Source organism: Apodemus sylvaticus, chromosome 14 (genome assembly GCF_947179515.1).
Source record: "Apodemus sylvaticus chromosome 14, mApoSyl1.1, whole genome shotgun sequence".
Taxonomy (NCBI): domain Eukaryota; kingdom Metazoa; phylum Chordata; class Mammalia; order Rodentia; family Muridae; genus Apodemus; species Apodemus sylvaticus.
This window is the reverse complement of record NC_067485.1, coordinates 80,003,727-80,024,728: the sequence shown is the minus strand read 5'-3', so window position 1 is coordinate 80,024,728 and position 21,002 is coordinate 80,003,727. Positions and strand designations below refer to the sequence as shown.

Genomic DNA, 21,002 nt, shown 5'->3' with positions numbered 1-21,002 from the left:
CAAAAAAATCACTTAAACCACACGTAGTATACCATCAATTAACAACTTCATCTAACACAATGTAGCCAAGTGCACAGAATTATCTTGAAGAATTGAACACACCCATATCTGCTGTATTTTTTTCCTCAGAAGACTTTCCAGGACATCTGGATCTAAGAGTTCCAGTAGTTCAGAGAGAGAAGATAAACACAAGGTAAGGTGCTTGTTCATGGGTTAACTGTCCTGCTCAGAATTGTGTTTGTGTGCTGTTTCCATTCCAATGTTTCGATGTTTTACCTGTCATCATTTTATTTGGACTTGTTGTGAAGAAAACTCGTGCATGGTTCTTTGGTTGATTATATGTTCCCGGTTTTCATGCTCTGAGCTAATTGTATTGATTTCTGTATCTCATCTTTCCTTCTGCTCAACTTTCTGTTTCATTTCCTTCAGCATTTACTAAAAGTTGCCTTACTTTTTAGGGATTGTGCATCATTGCACCTATATGTGGATGTTTCTCTGGCTTATTCTGATTTACTGTGGGTTGTTTTCTAATACTTTTCTCTATCAAACAGCCTACCTTTGGGGCAGAAGTGCTGAAATAGCCAGCACCAAGGCAGAGGAGACTGGCAGATCTCAGAAGTTGAGGACACCTTACTGTGCAGAGACAAATTCAGGAGAGTCAGGGCTGCACAAAGACATCTTGTCTCAAACAAATAGGCAAACAAGCAAAGAGACAAACAACACAGCTCTTAACTACCCAAACAATGTACCCCTTCATTTTATAATACGTTGTGTTTTTGTATACATGTGGAGATGATCTTCTCTACATGTAGATTTACATATGATGAGAGGAAAATCTTACCTTGATGTTATTAATCATCAAGTAGCTTTTCCTAAAGAGTTCTTATGGGATCAAATTTAATACAGAACATAGTAGTCATTTATTCTTGGAGACAGATTTGTAACATGTAACATATTCAAGTAGAGGCTATATTCAATTTATAGTCTGTGAACTCTTACATGAGATATAAAAGTGATTACCTCATGTAGTTTAGTTTTTCTCCCCATTTTGCCTTTTATACCAATTAGCAAAAAAGATAAAAATATAATTTTTAAAAAGAATAACATAGGTTGACATTCGAATTTTCAACAATGGTTACATTAGGCTTTCGGGTCACAATGTAGTAATAACTGTAAATTGTAGATACCACAGAGTCACAGTAAATCCATGCAGAGGAAAGAATTTGCATCATTCCTGAGCAAACTTCAGCAGAGAACAGGACTGCCAAGATTTTACTGGACCCTGACTAAGCTATTTGTCTCCCATTGTTCCCAGGAGGTTAGTCTCCCACTACCAAAAGAAGCTCCAAAAAAAGAAGAGGAGATGCAAGATCAGTTACAGAGGAACGATGGAAATATAACTGTTGGAAAAGTTCAGAGGTACAATGGAAAGGAGTATGGCAAAGAATTGAGGGCCCATAAAGGAAATTAGCAATGCAATATGAAGTGATAAGATTTCTGATAAAGTCCTTTGTGCTGCCATTGAGAAATATCCACCTCAAGTTATTTGGAGTCTGTAACATTGTGCTGGGTTGGAGTTCAGCATCATGCATGCATTGGATGTTAAAGGACCACATGCCTAAGAATAGGAATGCATAGGCTTTACCTTATCTCAAAGCTTGCTGTGTAGATAAAACAGCACAGCTAGAAAATGATCTTTGCCAAGCCATTCATCTGTATAATTTTTGTAAAGTGTCTGAATATTTCAGAGCTGTTTTTTTTTAAATTAAACTGTTAGGGGAATGATTTTAATATGTTGTTTTTGGAATGAAACATGAAAATCCAAATCTAAAAGTTGACACAGAAGTTGATGTGAAGAGAATAAAATAGAAGCTTAAAAGTTAGATAAAATCATTCATGTAGAAGATGCATAGGCATACATGCACCTCACACACACGTGAGGGCTCGCGTGCACACTCACAAACACACACAAACACATACACACACATCAACACAAATGCAGGAAAAAACTCCTACCCACATGCATACATGCGCACACATTACACACACTTACCCCCCCCACACACAAACACAGACACACACACACACACAAAACATACATACACACAAACACAAACATATGAAAATGACATTAGTCTAGAAAAGAAAACTTTTGGACATACAAATGCAGATAAAGAGGTTTTGCACTTAACTTCATGGACTCATTTGTTCATCCAATTTTCTTATAGTAGTGGAAGAGAAGGATTATATATAGCATGTTATTTTATACCTCCAGGAGCCTGCTGACAAAATAAGTATAAGTTCAATATGATCCATTTCTTGAAACATGATCTGTGATTAATAATGAAATAATTAATAAAATTTATGAAATCATCATAGTTGTTAAACATAAAACATTGACTTCGTCATAATTTTTCATTTTTATACGTTAGTTCACCAAAAGCACGTTGATTTCTTTTTTATGTATGTAGCACATTTTTTTCTCTGGCCTTTGCATGCCTCCCATCCTGTCCAGAATTTCTGACCTGTGTAGAAAATTTAGAGAAATAGGCTTCAAGTCTTCCTGAACCCTGCCTCTTTCCATTCAATTAACATTATTTCTGAAATTAGGGAATGCTAAAGAGGAAATATTTAGAACATTTATAGCAGTATCAACGCCCCCTATTAATTAATCATCGAAGCCTCTCATTTCTGCACACTCTAAATTTAGTTAGAGAATACCAGGATCCATTTGAATTCTGTTCTTTTTATATGCACGTCTGAAATGAAAATGAAGTCGCCTTATTCTCAGTTGAACAGCTTAGTCTTGCACCAGGAAGAGGTGTTGGATTTCTCTACCTTGTGTCTCATTCCCTCACTTGTTTCAGTTCAGGTAGACAATGATGTGAGTCATTACCTGGGCATCAGTGTAGCAAAAGAGATGAGATTTGGAGTTATTTTATTCCCAAGCTAGGCCTGTACATTGCTGTCCCTTTCTGAGTTAGAACAGTGAGTGAGGCTTTGCTGAATATGTCATAGTTTGGGAGAAGAGTGTGTAGAATCACCAAAAAATCACTTAAACCACAAGTAGAATACCATCAATTAACAACTTCATCTAACACAATGTAGCCAAGTGCACAGGATTATCTTGAAGAATTGAACACACCAATATCTGCTGTATTTTTTTCCTCAGAAGACTTTCCAGGACATCTGGATCTAAGAGTTCCAGTAGTTCAGAAAGAGAAGATAAACACATGGTAAGGTGCTTGTTCATGGGTTAACTGTCCTGCTCAGAATTGTGTTTGTGTGCTCTTTCCATTCCAATGTTTCCATCTTTTACCTGTCATTTTATTTGGACTTGTTGTGAAGAAAACTCGGGCATGATTCTTTGGTTGATTATATGTTCCCGGTTTTCATGCTTCTGAGCTAATTGTATTGGTTTCTGTATCTCATCTTTCCTTGTGGTCAACTTTCCATTTCATTTCCTTCAGCATTTACTAAAAGTTGCCTTACTTTTTAGGGATTGTGCATCATTGCACCTATGTGTGGATGTTTCTCTGGATTATTCTGATTTACTGTGGATTGTTTTCTAATACTTTTCTCTATCAAACTGCCTACCTTTGGGGCAGAAGTGCTGAAATAGCCAGCACCAAGGCAGAGGAGACTGGCAGATCTCAGATGTTGAGGACACATTACTGTGCAGAGACAAATTCAGGAGAGCCAGGGCTGCACAAAGACATCTTGTCTCAACCAAATAGCAAACAAACAAAGAGACAAACAACACAGCTCTTAACTACCCAAACAATGTAGCCCTTAATTTTAAAATACCTTGTGTATTTGTATACATGTGGAGATGATCTTCTCTACATGTAGATTTACATATGATGAGAGGAATATCTTATCTTGATGTTATTAATCATCAAGTAGCTTTTCCTAAAGAGTTCTTATGGGATCAAATTTAATACAGAACATAGTAGTCATTTATTCTTGGAGACAGATTTGTAACATGTAACATATTCAAGAAGAGGCTATATTCAATTTATAGTCTGTGAACTCTTACATGAGATATAAAAGTGATTACCTTATGTAGTTTAGTTTTTCTCCCCATTTTGCCCCTTATACCAATTAGCAAAAAAGATAAAATATAATTTTAAAAAGAATAACATAGTTTGACATTCGAATTTTCAACAATGGTTACATTAGGCTTTCGGATCACAATGTAGTAATAACTGTAAATTGTAGATACCACAGAGTCACAGTAAATCCATGCAGGGGAAGGAATTTGCATCATTCCTGAGCAAACTTCAGCAGAGAACAGGACTGCCAAGATATTACTGGACCCTGACTAACCTATTTGTCTCCCAATTGTTCCCAGAAGGTTAGTCTCCCACTACCAAAGGAAGCTCCAAAAAAGGAAGAGGAGAAGCAAGATCAGTTACAGAGTAACGATGGAAATATAACTGTTGGAAAAGTTCGTAGGTACAATGGAAAGGAGTATGGCAAGAATGGAGGGCCCATAAAGGAAATTAGCAATGCAATATGAAGTGATAAGATTTCTGATAAAGTCCTTTGTGCTGGCATTGAGAAATATCCACCTGAAGTTATTTGAAGTCTGTAACATTGTGCTGGGGTGGAGTTCAGCATCATGGATGCACTGCATGTTAAAGAACCACATGCCTAAGAATAGGAATGCATAGGTTTAACCTTATCTCAAAGCTTGCTGTGTAGATAAAACAGCACAGCTAGAAAATGATGGTTGCCAAGCCATTTATCTGTATAATTTTTTAAAGTGTCTGAATATTTCAGAGCTGTTTTTTTATTCGATATAATTTATTTACATTTCAAATGATTTCCCCTTTTCTAGCCCTCCCAGACCCCGATAGTCCCGTAAGCCCCTTCTCTTCCCCTGTCCTCCCTCCCACCCCTTCCCACTTCCCCGTTCTGGTTTTGCCGAATACTGTTTCACTGAGTCTTTCCAGAACCAGGGGCCACTCCTCCTTTCTTCTTGTATCTCATTTGATGTGTGGATTATGTTTTGGGTATTCCAGTTTTCTAGGTTAATAACCACTTATTAGTGAGTGCATACCATGATTCACCTTTTGAGTCTGGGTTACCTCACTGAATATGATGTTCTCTAGCTCCATCCATTTGCCTAAGAATTTCATGAATTCATTGTTTCTAATGGCTGAATAGTACTCCATTGTGTAGATATACCACATTTTTTGCATCCACTCTTCTGTTGAGGGATACCTGGGTTCTTTCCAGCATCTGGCAATTATAAATAGGGCTGCTATGAACATAGTAGAGCATGTATCCTTATTACATGGTGGGGAATCCTCTGGATATATGCCCAGGAGTGGTATAGCAGGATCTTCTGGAAGTGAGGTGCCCAGTTTTCGGAGGAACCGCCAGACTGATTTCCAGAGTGGTTGTACCAATTTGCAGCCCCACCAGCAGTGGAGGAGTGTTCCTCTTTCTCCACACCCTCTCCACCACCTGCTGTCTCATGAATTTTTTTTCTTTTTTTTTTATTCGATATAATTTATTTACATTTCAAATGATTTCCCCTTTTCTAGCCCCCCCACTCCCCGAAAGTCCCGCAAACCCCCTTCTCTTCCCCTGTCCTCCCACCCACCCCTTCCCACTTCCCCGTTCTGGTTTTGCTGAATACTGTTTCACTGAGTCTTTCCAGAACCAGGGGCCACTCCTCCTTTCTTCTTGTACCTCATTTGATGTGTGGATTATGTTTTGGGTATTCCAGTTTTCTAGGTTAATATCCACTTATTAGTGAGTGCATACCATGATTCACCTTTTGAGTCTGGGTTACCTCACTTAGTATGATATTCTCTAGCTCCATCCATTTGCCTAAGAATTTCATGAATTCATTGTTTCTAATGACTGAATAGTACTCCATTGTGTAGATATACCACATTTTTTGCATCCACTCTTCTGTTGAGGGATACCTGGGTTCTTTCCAGCATCTGGCAATTACAAATAGGGCTGCTATGAACATAGTAGAACATGTATCCTTATTACATGGTGGGGAGTCTTCTGGGTATATGCCCAGGAGTGGTATAGCAGGATCTTCTGGAAGTAAGGTGCCCAGTTTTCGGAGGAACCGCCAGACTGATTTCCAGAGTGGTTGTACCAATTTGCAACCCCACCAGCAGTGGAGGAGTGTTCCTCTTTCTCCACACCCTCTCCAACACCTGCTGTCTCCTGAATTTTTAATCTTAGCCATTCTGACTGGTGTAAGATGAAATCTTAGGGTTGTTTTGATTTGCATTTCCCTAATGACTAATGAAGTTGAGCATTTTTTAAGATGTTTCTCCTCCATCCGAAGTTCTTCAGGTGAGAATTCTTTGTTTAACTCTGTACCCCATTTTTTAATAGGGTTGTTTGGTTTTCTGGAGTCTAACTTCTTGAGTTCTTTATATATATTGGATATTAGCCCTCTATCTGATGTAGGATTGGTGAAGATCTTTTCCCAATTTGTTGATTGCCGATTTGTCCTCTTGATGGTGTCCTTTGCCTTACAGAAACTTTGTAATTTTATGAGGTCCCATTTGTCAATTCTTGCTCTTAGAGCATACACTATTGGTGTTCTGTTCAGAAACTTTCTCCCTGTACCGATGTCCTCAAGGGTCTTCCCCAGTTTCTTTTCTATTAGCTTCAGAGTGTCTGGCTTTATGTGGAGGTCCTTGATCCATTTGGATTTGAGCTTAGTACAAGGAGACAAGGATGGATCAATTCGCATTCTTCTGCATGCTGACCTCCAGTTGAACCAGCACCATTTGTTGAAAAGGCTATCATTTTTCCATTGGATGTTTTCAGCCTCTTTGTCGAGGATCAAGTGGCCATAGGTGTGTGGGTTCATTTCTGGATCTTCAATCCTGTTCCATTGATCCTCCTGCCTGTCACTGTACCAATACCATGCAGTTTTTAACACTATTGCTCTGTAGTATTGCTTGAGGTCAGGGATACTGATTCCCCCAGATTTCCTTTTGTTGCTGAGAATAGTTTTAGCTATCCTGGGTTTTTTGTTGTTCCAGATGAATTTGATAATTGCTCTTTCTAACTCTGTGAAGAATTGAGTTGGGATTTTGATGGGTATTGCATTGAATCTGTATAGTGCTTTAGGCAAAATGGCCATTTTAACTATATTGATTCTACCGATCCATGAGCATGGGAGGTTTTCCCATTTTTTGAGGTCTTCTTCCATTTCCTTCTTCAGAGTCTTGAAGTTCTTGTCATACAGATCTTTCACATGTTTGGTAAGAGTCACCCCAAGATACTTTATACTGTTTGTGGCTATTGTGAAGGGGGTCATTTCCCTAATTTCTTTCTCAGCCTGCTTATCCTTTGAGTATAGGAAGGCCACTGATTTGCTGGAGTTGATTTTATAACCTGCCACTTTGCTGAAGTTGTTTATCAGCTGTAGGAGCTCTCTAGTGGAGTTCTCTGGGTCACTTAGGTAGACGATCATGTTGTCTGCAAATAATGATAGTTTTACTTCTTCCTTTCCAATTTGTATCCCTTTGACCTCCTTATGTTGTTGAATTGCCCGAGCTAGTACCTCAAGTACAATATTGAAAAGATAAGGAGAAAGGGGGCAGCCTTGTCTGGTCCCTGATTTCAGTGGGATTGCTTCAAGTTTCTCTCCATTTAGTTTGATGCTGGGTACCGGTTTGCTGTATATTGCTTTTACTATGTTTAGGTATGGGCCTTGAATTCCTGTTCTCTCCAAGACTTTAAGCATGAAGGGATGCTGAATTTTGTCAAATGCTTTTTCAGCATCCAATGAAATGACCATGTGGTTTTGTTCTTTGAGTTTGTTTATGTAGTGGATTGTATTGATGGATTTCCGTATATTGAAGCAACCCTGCATTCCCGGCATAAAGCCTACTTGATCATGGTGGATGATCGTTTTGATGTGTTCTTGGATTCGGTTGGCAAGAATTTTATTGAGTATTTTTGCATCTATGTTCATAAGGAAAATTGGTCTGAAGTTCTCTTTCTTTGTTGGATCTTTTTGTGGCTCTGGTATCAGCGTAATTGTGGCTTCGTAGAAGGAATTGGGTAGTGTTCCTTCTGTTTCTATTTTGTGGAATAGTTTGAAGAGTATTGGTGTTAACTCTTCTTTGAAGGTCTGGTAGAATTCTGCACTGAAGCCATCTGGTCCTGTGCTTTTTTTGGTTGGAAGACTTTCTATGACTCCTTCTATTTCTTTAGGCATTATGGGACTGTTTAGATGGTCTAGTTGGTCCTGATTTAATTTTGGTATTTGGTATCTGTCAAGGAAATTGTCCATTTCCTCCAGATTCTCCAGTTGTGTTGAGTACAGGCTCTTGTAGTAGGATCTGATGATTTTTTGGATTTCCTCAGTTTCCGTTGTTATATCTCCCTTTTCATTTCTAAGTTTGTTAATTTGGATACTTTCTCTGTGTCCTTTGGTCAGTCTGGCTAAGGGTTTATCTATCTTGTTGATTTTCTCAAAGAACCAGCTCCTGGTTTTGTTGATTTTTTGTATGGTTCTCTTTGTTTCTACTTGATTGATTTCGGCCCTGAGTTTGATGATTTCCTGCCTTCTACTCCTCCTGGGCGAAATAGCTTCTTTTTGTTCTAGGGCTTTCAGGTGTGTCATTAAGCTGGTTATGTATAGAGCTGTTTTTTTTTAAATTAAACTGTGAGGGGAATGATTTTAATATATTGTTTTTGGAATGAAACATGAAAATCCAAATCTAAAAGTTGACACAGAAGTTGATGTGAAGATAATAAAATAGAAACTTAAAAGGTAGATAAAATCATTCATGTAAAAGATACATAGGCATATATGCACTTCACACACAAGTGAGGGTTTGCGCGCACACACACAAACACACACAAACACACACAAACACATACACTCACACACATCAACACAAACACAGGAAACACACTCCTACCCACATACATACATGCACACACATTACACAAACTTACCCCGCACACACACACACTAACACACATACACACTCACACAAAAACATACATACACACAAACACAAACCCATGAAAATGACATTAGTCTAGAAAAGAAAACTTTTGGACATACAAATGAAGATAGAGGTTTTGCACTTAACTTCATGGACTCATTTTTTCATCCAATTTTCTTACAGTAGTGGAAGAGAAGGATTATATATAGCATGTTATTTTATACCTCCAAGAGCCTGCTGACAAAATAACTATATGTTCAATATGATCCATTTCTTGAAATATGATCTGTGATTAATAATAAAATAATTAATAAAATTTATGAAATCATTACAGTTGTTAAACATAAAACATTGAACTCGTCAGCATTTTTCATTTTTATATGGTAGTTCACCAAAAGCACATTGATTTCTTTTTTATGTATCTAGCACTTTTTTTCTCTGGCCTTTACATGCCTCCCATCCTATCCAGAATCTCTGCCCTGTGTAGAAAATTTAGAGAAATAGGCCTCAAGTCTACCTGAACCCTGCCTCTTTCCATTCAATTAACATTATTTCTGAAATTAGGGAATGCTAAAGAGTAACTATTTAGAACAATTATAGCAGTATCAATGCCCCCTATTAATTAATCAATGAAGGCTCTCATTTCTGCACACTCTAAATTTAGTTAGTGAATACCAGGATCCATTTGAATTCTGTTCTTTTTATATGCACGTCTGAAATGAAAATGAAGTCGCCTAATTCTCAGTTGAACAGCTTAGTCTTGCACCAGGAAGAGGTGTTGGATTTCTCTACCTTGTGTCTCATTCCCTCACTTATTTCAGTTCAGGTAGACAATTATGTGAGTCATTACCTGGGCATCAGTGTAGCAAAGGAGATGGAGATTTGGAGTGGTTTTATTCCCAAGTTAGGCCGGTACATTGCTGTCCCTTTCTGAGGTAGAATGGTGAGTGAGGCTTTGCTGAATATGTCATAGTTTGGGAGAAGAATGTTTAGAATCACCAAAAAATCACTTACACCAGAAGTAGAATACCATCAATTAACAACTTTATCTAACACAATGTAGCCAAGTGCACAGGATTATCTTGAAGAATTGAACACACCCATATCTGCTGTATTTTTTTCCTCAGAAGACTTTCCAGGACATCTGGATCTAAGAGTTCCAGTAGTTCAGAAAGAGAAGATAAACACATGGTAAGGTGCTTGTTCATGGGTTAACTGTCCTGCTCAGAATTGTGTTTGTGTGCTGTTTCCATTCCAATGTTTCGATGTTTTACCTGTCATCATTTTATTTGGATTTGTTGTGAAGAAAACTCGTGCATGGTTCTTTGGTTGATTGTATGTTCCCGGTTTTCATGCTTCTGAGCTAATTTTATTGGTTTCTGTATCTCATCTTTCCTTGTGCTCAACTTTCTGTTTCATTTCCTTTAGCATTTACTAAAAGTTGCCTTATTTTTTAGGGATTGTGCATCATTGCACCTATATGTGGATGTTTCTCTGGATAATTCTGATTTACTGTGGGTTGTTTTCTAATGCTTTTCTCTATCAAACAGCCTACCTTTGGGGGCAGAAATGCTGAAATAGCCAGCACCAAGGCCGAGGAGACTGGCAGATCTCTGAAGTTGAGGACACATTACTATGCAGAGACAAATTCAGGAGAGCCAGGGCTGCACAAAGACATCTTGTCTCAACCAAATAGGCAAACAAACAAAGAGACAAACAACACAGCTCTTAACTACCCAAAAAATGTAGCCCTTAATTTTATAATACCTTGTGTATTTGTATACATGTGGAGATGATCTTCTCTACATGTAGATTTACATATGATGAGAGGAATAACTTACCTTGATGTTATTAATCATCAAGTAGCTTTTCCTAAAGAGTTCTTATGGGATCAAATTTAATACAGAACATAGTAGTCATTTATTCTTGGAGACAGATTTGTAACATGTAACATATTCAAGTAGAGGCTATATTCATTTTATAGTCTGTGAACTCTTACATGAGCTATAAAAGTGATTACCTTATGTAGTTTAGTTTTTCTCCCCATTTTGCCCCTTATACCAATTAGCAAAAAAGATAAAATATAATTTTTAAAAAGAATAACATAGTTTGACATTCGAATTTTCAACAATGGTTACATTAGGCTTTCGGGTCACAATGTAGTAATAACTGTAAATTGTAGATTCCACAGAGTCCCAGTAAATCCATGCAGAGGAAAGAATTTGCATCATTCCTGAGCAAACTTCAGCAGAGAACAGGACTGCCAAGATTTTACTGGACCCTGACTAACCTATTTGTCTCCCACTTGTTCCCAGGAGGTTAGTCTCCCACTACCCAAAGCAGCTCCAAAAAAAGAAGAGGAGACACAAGATCAGTTACAGAGTAACGATGGAAATATAACTGTTGGAAAAGTTCGGAGGTACAATGGAAAGGAGTATGGCAAAGAATTGAGGGCCCATAAAGGAAATTAGCAATGCAATATGAAGTGATAAGATTTCTGATAAAGTCCTTTGTGCTACCATTGAGAAATATCCACCTGAAGTTATTTGAAGTCTGTAACATTGCGCTGGGTTGGAGTGCAGCATCATGCATGCATTGCATGTTAAAGGACCACATGCCTAAGAATAGGAATGCATAGGTTTAACCTTTTCTCAAAGCTTGCTGTGTAGATAAAACAGCACAGCTAGAAAATGATCTTTGCCAAGCCATTCATCTGTATAATTTTTGTAAAGTGTCTGAATATTTCAGAGCTGTTTTTTTTTTAAATTAAACTGTTAGGGAATGGTTTTAATATATTGTTTTTGGAATGAAACATGAAAATCCAAATCTAAAAGTTGACACAGAAGTTGATGTGAAGATAATAAAATAGAAACTTAAAAGTTAGATAAAATCATTCATATAGAATATACATAGGCATATATGCACATCACACACATGTGAGGGCTTGTGCACCCACACACAAACACATACACACACCCACACTTACCAACAAAACCACGGGAACCACACTCTTACCCACAAGCATACATGCACACACATTACACACACGTATCCCATACTCACACACACAAACAGACACACACACACACACACACACACACACACAAACACAGATACACAGATAAACACAAACACAAAACGATAAAAATGACATTAGTCTAGAATAGAAAACTTCTGGACATACAAATGCAGATGTGGAAGTTTTGCCCTTAACTTCAAGGACTCATTTGTTCATCCAATATTCTTACAGTAGTGGAAGACAAAGATTATATATAGCAAGTTATTTTATACCTCCAAGAGCCTGCTGACAAAATAAGTATAAGTTCAATATGATCCATTTCTTGAAATATGTTCTTTGATTAATAATAAAATAATTAATAAAATTTATGAAATCATCTTGGTTGTTAAACATAAAACATTGAACTCATCATCATTTTTCATTTTTATACGTTAGTTCACCAAAAGCACGTTGATTTCTTTTTTATGTATGTAGCACATTTGTTCTCTGGCCTTTGCATGCCTCCCATCCTGTCCAGAATTTCTGCCCTGTGTTAAAAATTAAGAGAAATAGGCCTCAAGTCTACCTGAACCCTGCCTCTTTCCATTCAATTAACGTTATTTCTGAAATTAGGGAATGCTAAAGAGTAACTATTTAGAACAATTATAGCAGTATCAACGCCCCCTATTAATTAATCATCGAAGCCTCTCATTTCTGCACACTCTAAATTTAGTTAGAGAATACCAGGATGCATTTGAATTCTGTTCTTTTTATATGCACGTCTAAACTGAAAATGAAGTCTCCTAATTCTCAGTTGAACAGCTTAGTCTTGCACCAGGAAGAGGTGTTGGATTTCTCTACCTTGTGTCTCATTCCCTCACTTATTTCAGTTCAGGTAGACAATTATGTGAGTCATTACCTGAGCATCAGTGTAGCAAAAGGGATAGAGATTTGGAGTTGTTTTATTCCCAAGCTAGCCCTGTACATTGCTGTCCCTTTCTGAGGTAGAACAGTGAGTCAGGCTTTGCTGAATATGTCATAGTTTGGGAGAAGAGTGTGTAGAATCACCAAAAAAATCACTTAAACCACAAGTAGAATACCATCAATTAACAACTTCATCTAACACAATGTAGCCAAGTGCACAGAATTATCTTGAAGAATTGAACACATCTATATCTGCTGTATTTTTTTCCTCAGAACACTTTCCAAGACATCTGGATCTAAGAGTTCCAGTAGTTCAGAGAGAAAAGATAAACACATGGTAAGGTGCTTGTTCATGGGTTAACTGTCCTGCTCAGAATTGTGTTTGTGTGCTGTTTCCATTCGAATGTTTCGATGTTTTACCTGTCATCATTTTATTTGGACTTGTTGTGAAGAAAACTCGTGCATGGTTCTTTGGTTGATTATATGTTTCCGGTTTTCACGCTCTGAGCTAACTGTATTGATTTCTGTATCTCATCTTTCCTTGTGGTCAACTTTCTGTTTCATTTCCTTCAGCATTTACTAAAAGTTGCCTTACTTTTTAGAGATTATGCATCATTGCACCTATATGTGGATGTTTCTCTGGATTATTCTGATTTACTATGGGTTGTTTTCTAATACTTTTCTCTATCAAACAGCCTACCTTTGGGGCAGAAGTGCTGAAATAGCCAGCACCAAGGCAGAGGAGACTGGCAGATCTCTGAAGTTGAGGACACATTACTGTGCAAAGACAATTTCAGGAGAGCCAGGGCTGCACAAAGACATCTTGTCTCAACCAAATAGGCAAACAAACAAGGAGACAAACAACACAGTTCTTAACTACCCAAACAATGTATCCCTTAATTTTATAATACCTTGTGTATTTGTATACATGTGGAGATGATCTTCTCTACATGTAGATTTACATATGATGAGAGGAATAACTTACCTTGATGTTATTAATCATCAAGTAGCTTTTCCTAAAGAGTTCTTATGGGATCAAATTTAATACAGAACATAGTAGTCATTTATTCTTGGAGACAGATTTGTAACGTGTAACATATTGAAGTAGAGGCTATATTCAATTTATAGTCTGTGAACTCTTACATGAGCTATAAAAGTGATTACCTTATGTAGTTTAGTTTTTCTCCCCATTTTGCCCCTTATACCAATTAGCAAAAAAGATAAAATATAATTTTTAAAAAGAATAACATAGTTTGACATTCGAATTTTCAACAATGGTTACATTAGGCTTTCGGGTCACAATGTAGTAATAACTGTAAATTGTAGATACCACAGAGTCACAGTAAATCCATGCAGAGGAAAGAATTTGCATCATTCCTGAGCAAACTTCAGCAGAGAACAGGACTGCCAAGATTTTACTGGACCCTGACTAACCTATTTGTCTCCTACTTGTTCCCAGGAGGTTAGTCTCCCACTACCAAAAGAAGCTCCAAAAAAAGAGGAGGAGACGCAAGATCAGTTACAGAGGAACGATGGAAATATAACTGTTGGAAAAGTTCGGAGGTACAATGGAAAGGAGTATGGCAAAGAATTGAGGGCCCATAAAGGAAATTAGCAATGCAATATGAAGTGATAAGATTTCTGATAAAGTCCTTTGTGCTGCCATTGAGAAATATCCACCTGAAGTTATTTGAAGTCTGTAACATTGTGCTGGTTGGAGTTCAGCATTATGCATGCATTGCATGTTAAAGGACCACATGCCTAAGAATAGGAATGCATAGGTTTAACCTTTTCTCAAAGCTTGCTGTGTAGATAAAACAGCACAGCTAGAAAATGATGGTTGCCAAGCCATTCATCTGTATAATTTTGTAAAGTGTCTCAATATTTCAGAGCTATTTTTTTTAAAGTAATCTGTGGGGCAAATGATTTTAATATGTTGTTTTTGGAAGGAAACATGAAAATCCAAATCTAAAAGTTGACACAGAAGTTGATGTGAAGATAATAAAATAGAAACTTAAAAGTTAGATAAAATCATTCATGTAGAATATGCATAGGCATATATGCACCTCACACACACGTGATGGCTTGCGCGCACACACACAAACACACACAAACACATACACACACACACATCAACACAAACACAGGAAACACACTCCTACCCACATGCATACATGCACACACATTACACACACTTACCCCGCACACACACACACTAACACAGACACACACACACACAAAACATACATACACACAAACACAAACCCATGAAAATGACATTAGTCTAGAAAAGAAAACTTTTGGACATACAAATGCAGATAAAGAGGTTTTGCACTTAACTTCATGGACTCATTTGTTCATCCAATTTTCTTATAGTAGTGGAAGAGAAGGATTATATATAGCATGTTATTTTATATCTCCAGGAGCCTGCTGACAAAATAACTATAAGTTCAATTTGATCCATTTCTTGAAATATGATCTGTGATTAATAATAAAATAATTAATAAAATTTATGAAATCATCATGGTTGTTAAACATAAAACATTGAACTCGTCATCATTTTTCATTTTTATACATTAGTTCACCAAAAGCACGTTGATTTCTTTTTTATGTATGTAGCACATTTTTTCTCTGGCCTTTGCATGCCTCCCATCCTGTCCAGAATTTCTGACATGTGTAGAAAATTTAGAGAAATAGGCCTCAAGTCTACCTGAACCCTGCCTCTTTCCATTCAATTAACATTATTTCTGAAATTAGGGAATGCTAAAGAGTAACTATTTAGAACATTTATAGCAGTATCAACGCCCCCTATTAATTAATCATCGAAGCCTCTCATTTCTGTACACTCTAAATTTAGTTAGAGAATACCAGGATGCATTTGAATTCTGTTCTTTTTATATGCACGTCTGAACTGAAAATGAAGTCGCCTAATTCTCAGTTGAACAGCTTAGTCTTGCACCAGGAAGAGGTGTTGGATTTCTCTACCTTGTGTCTCATTCCCTCTCTTATTTCAGTTCAGGTAGAGAATTATGTGAGTCATTACCTGAGCATCAGTGTAGCAAAAGAGATAGAGATTTGGAGTTGTTTTATTCCCAAGATAGCCCTGTACATTGCTGTCCCTTTCAGAAGTAGAACAGTGAGTCAGGCTTTGCTGAATATGTCATAGTTTGGGAGAAGAGTGTGTAGAATCACCAAAAAATCACTTAAACCACAAGTAGAATACCATCAATTAACAACTTCATCTAACACAATGTAGCCAAGTGCACAGATTTATCTTGAAGAATTGAACACACCCATATCTGCTGTATTTTTTTCCTCAGAAGACTTTTCAGAACATCTGGATCTTGGAGTTCCAGTAGTTCAGAGAGAGAAGAAAAACACATGGTAAGGTGCTTGTTCATGGGTTAACTGCCCTGCTCACACTTTTGTTTGTGTGCTGTTTCCATTCCAATGTTTCGATGTTTTACCTGTCATCATTTTATTTTGACTTGTTGTGAAGAAAACTCATGCATGGTTCTTTGGTTGATTATATGTTCCCGGTTTTCATGCTCTGAGCTAATTGTATTGATTTCTGTATCTCATCTTTCCTTGTGGTCAACTTTCTGTTTCATTTCCTTCAGCATTTACTAAAAGTTGCCTTACTTTTTAGGGATTGTGCATCATTGCACCTATATGTGGATGTTTCTCTGGCTTATTCTGATTTACTGTGGGTTGTTTTCTAATACTTTTCTCTATCAAACAGCCTACCTTTGGGGCAGAAGTGCTGAAATAGCCAGCACCAAGGCAGAGGAGACTGGCAGATCTCTGAAGTTGAGGACACATTACTGTGCAGAGACAAATTCAGGAGAGCCAGGGCGGCACAAAGACATCTTGTCTCAACCAAATAGGCAAACAAACAAAGAGACAAACAACACAGCTCTTAACTACCCAAACAATGTAGCCCTTAACTTTATAATACCTTGTGTATTTGTATACATGTGGAGATGATCTTCTCTACATGTAGATTTACATATGATGAGAGGAATATCTTATCTTGATGTTATTAATCATCAAGTAGCTTTTCCTAAAGAGTTCTTATGGGATCAAATTTAATACAGAACATAGTAGTCATTTATTCTTGGAGACAGATTTGTAACATGTAACATATTCAAGAAGAGGCTATATTCAATTTATAGTCTGTGAACTCTTACATGAGATATAAAAGTGATTACCTTATGTAGTTTAGTTTTTCTCCCCATTTTGCCCCTTATACCAATTAGCAAAAAAGATAAAATATAATTTTTAAAAAGAATAACATTGTTTGACATTCGAATTTTCAACAATGGTTACATTAGGCTTTCGGGTCACAATATAGTAATAACTGTAAATTGTAGATACCACAGAGTCACAGTAAATCCATGCAGAGGAAAGAATTTGCATCATTCCTGAGCAAACTTCAGCAGAGAACAGGACTGCCAAGATTTTACTGGACCCTGACTAACCTATTTGTCTCCCACTTGTTCCCAGGAGGTTAGTCTCCCACTACCAAAAGAAGCTCCAAAAAAAGAGGAGGAGACGCAAGATCAGTTACAGAGGAACGATGGAAATATAACTGTTGGAAAAGTTCGGAGGTACAATGGAAAGGAGTATGGCAAAGAATTGAGGGCCCATAAAGGAAATTAGCAATGCAATATGAAGTGATAAGATTTTTGATAAAGTCCTTTGTGCTGCCATTGAGAAATATCCACCTGAAGGTATTTGAAGTCTGTTACATTGTGCTGGGTTGGAGTTCAGCATCATGCATGCATTGCATTTTAAAGGACCACATGCCTAAGAGTAGGAATGCATAGGTTTAACCTTTTCTCAAAGCTTGCTGTGTAGATAAAACAGCACAGCTAGAAAATGATGGTTGCCAAGCCATTCATCTGTACAATTTTTGTAAAGTGTCTCAATATTTCAGAGCTGTTTTTTTAAAAATAATCTGTGCGGGGAATGATTTTAATATGTTGTTTTTGGAAGGAAACATGAAAATCCAAATCTAAAAGTTGACACCGAAGTTGATGTGAAGATAATAAAATAGAGACTTAAAAGTTAGATAAAATCATTCATGTAGAAGATGCATAGGCATATATGCACATCACACACACGTGAGGGCTTGCGTGCACACACACAAACACACACAAATACATACACACACACACATCAACACAAATACAGGAAACACACTCCTACCCACATGCATACATTCACACACATTACACACACATACTCCCCCCACACTCTAACACACGTACACACACACACAAAAAAAACAAAACATACATACACCAAACACAAACACCTGAAAATGACATTAGTCTACAAAAGAAAACTTTTGGACATACAAATGCAGATAAGAGGTTTTGCACTTAACTTCATGGACTCATTTGTTCATCCAATTTTCTTACAGTAGTGGAAGAGAAGGATTATATATAGCATGTTATTTTATACCTCCAGGAACCTGCTAACACAATAACTATAAGTTCAACATGATCCATTTTTGAAATATGATCTGTGATTAATAATAAAATAATTAATAAAATTTACGAAATCATCATGGTTGTTAAACATAAAACATTGAACTCATCATCATTTTTCATTTTTATACGTTAATTCACCAAAAGCAGGTTGATTTCCTTTTTTATGTATGTAGCACATTTTTTCTCTGGCCTTTGCATGCCTCCGATCCTGTCCAGCATTTCTGCCCTGTGTAGAAAATTTAGCGAAATAGGCCTCAAGTCTACGTGAACCCTGCCTCTTTCCATTCAATTAACATTATTTCTGAAATTAGGGAATGCTAAAGAGTAACTATTTAGAACAATTATAGCAGTATCAACGCCCCCTATTAATTAATCATCGAAGCCTCTCATTTCTGCACACTCTAAATTTAGTTAGAGAATACCAGGATGCATTTGAATTCTGTTCTTTTTATATGCATGTCTGAACTAAAAATGAAGTCGCCTAATTCTCAGTTGAACAGCTTAGTCTTGCACCAGGAAGAGGTGTTGGATTTCTCTACCTTGTGTCTCATTCCCTCACTTGTTTCAGTTCAGGTAGACAATTATGTGAGTCATTACCTGAGCATCAGTGTAGCAAAAGAGATAGAGATTTGGAGTTGTTTTATTCCCAAGCTAGCCCTGTACATTGCTGTCCCTTTCTGAAGTAGAACAGTGAGTCAGGCTTTGCTGAATATGTCATAGTTTGGGAGAAGAGTGTGTAGAATCACCAAAAAATCACTTAAACCACAAGTAGAATACCATCAATTAACAACTTCATCTAACACAATGTAGCCAAGTGCACAGAATTATCTTGAAGAATTGAACACACCCATATCTGCTGTATTTTTTTCCTCAGAAGACTTTTCAGGACATCTGGATCTTGGAGTTCCAGTAGTTCAGAGAGAGAAGATAAACACATGGTAAGGTGCTTGTTCATGGGTTAACTGTCCTGCTCAGAATTGTGTTTGTGTGCTGTTTCCATCCAATGTTTTGATATTTTACCTGTCATCATTTTATTTTGACTTGTTGTGAAGAAAACTCATGCATGGTTCTTTGGTTGATTATATGTTCCCGGTTTTCATGCTCTGAGCTAATTATATTGATTTCTGTATCTCATCTTTCCTTGTGCTCAACTTTCTGTTTCATTTCCTTCAGCATTTACTAAAAGTTGCCTTACTTTTTAGGGATTTTGCATCATTGCACCTATATGTGGATGTTTCTCTGGATTATTCTGATTTACTGTGGGTTGTTTTCTAATACTTTTCTCTATCAAACAGCCTACCTTTGGGGCAGAAGTGCTGAAATAGCCAGCACCAAGGCAGAGGAGACTGGCAGCTCTCTGAAGTTGAGGACACCTTACTGTGCAGAGACAAATTCAGGAGAGCCAGGGCTGCACAAAGACATCTTGTCTCAACCAAATAGGCAAACAAAAAAAGAGACAAACAACACAGCTCTTAACTACCCAAACAATGTAGCCCTTAATTTTATAATACCTTGTGAATTTGTATACATGTGGAGATGATCTTCTCTACATGTAGATTTGCATATGATGAGAGGAATATCTTACCTTGATGTTATTAATCATCAAGTAGCTTTTCCTAAAGAGTTCTTATGGGATCAAATTTAATACAGAACATAGTAGTCATTTATTCTTGGAGACAGATTTGTAACATGTAACATATTCAAGTAGAGGCTATATTCAATTTATAGTCTGTGAACTCTTACATGAGATATAAAAGTGATTACCTTATGTAGTTTAGTTTTTCTCCCCATTTTGCCCCTTATAGCAATTAGCAAAAAAGATAAAATATAATTTTTAAAAAGAATAATATAGTTTGACATTCGAATTTTCAACAATGGTTACAGTAGTCTTTCGGGTCACAATATAGTAATAACTGTAAATTGTAGATACCACAGAGTCACAGTAAATCCATGCAGTGGAAAGAATTTGCATCATTCCTGAGCAAACTTCAGCAGACAACAGGACTGCCAAGATTTTACTGGACCCTGACTAACCTATTTGTCTCCCACTTGTTCCCAGGAGGTTAGTCTCCCACTACCCAAAGAAGCTCCAAAAAAAGAAGAGGAGACGCAAGATCAGTTACAGAGTAATGATGGAAATATAACTGTTGGAAAAGTTCGGAGGTACAATGGAAAGGAGTATGGCAAAGAATTGAGGGCCCATAAAGGAAATTAGCAATGCAATATGAAGTGATAAGATTTCTGATAAAGTCCTTTGTGCTGCCATTGAGAAATATCCACCTGAAGTTATTTGAAGTCTGTAACATTGTGCTGGGTTGGAGTTCAGCATCATGCATGCATTGCATGTTAAAGGACCACATGCCTAAGAATAGGAATGCATAGGTTTAACCTTTTCTCAAAGCTTGCTGTGTAGATAAAACAGCACAGCTAGAAAATGATGGTTGCCAAGCCATTCATCTGTACAATTTTTGTAAAGTGTCTCAATATTTCAGAGCTGTTTTTTTTTAAAGTAATCTGTGCGGGGAATGATTTTAATATGGTGTTTTTGGAAGGAAACATGAAAATCCAAATCTAAAAGTTGACACAGAAGTTGATGTGAAGATAATAAAATAGAAACTTAAAAGTTAG

The 21,002-nt window shown here is 37.1% G+C and overlaps 2 long non-coding RNA genes across 4 annotated transcripts; both read left to right on the top strand.

The window, feature by feature from the left end:
• The first annotated feature begins 1,338 nt into the window (after positions 1–1,338).
• LOC127664382 (uncharacterized) lies at positions 1,339–20,522 on the top strand. 2 transcript variants are annotated; one of them, XR_007973189.1, is made up of 3 exons: positions 1,339–1,419; positions 10,082–10,145; positions 20,434–20,522. It is a non-coding gene; the product is annotated as an uncharacterized LOC127664382 (long non-coding RNA). The 2 variants fall into 2 exon arrangements; XR_007973188.1 differs by lacking the exons at positions 10,082–10,145; positions 20,434–20,522 and adding exons at positions 3,173–3,236; positions 4,355–4,442.
• LOC127664383 (uncharacterized) lies at positions 11,342–17,461 on the top strand. Of its 2 annotated transcripts, none has more exons than XR_007973191.1 (3): positions 11,342–11,373; positions 16,197–16,260; positions 17,383–17,461. It is a non-coding gene; the product is annotated as an uncharacterized LOC127664383 (long non-coding RNA). The 2 variants fall into 2 exon arrangements; XR_007973190.1 differs by lacking the exon at positions 11,342–11,373 and adding an exon at positions 14,408–14,439.
• Positions 20,523–21,002: the final 480 nt, after the last annotated feature.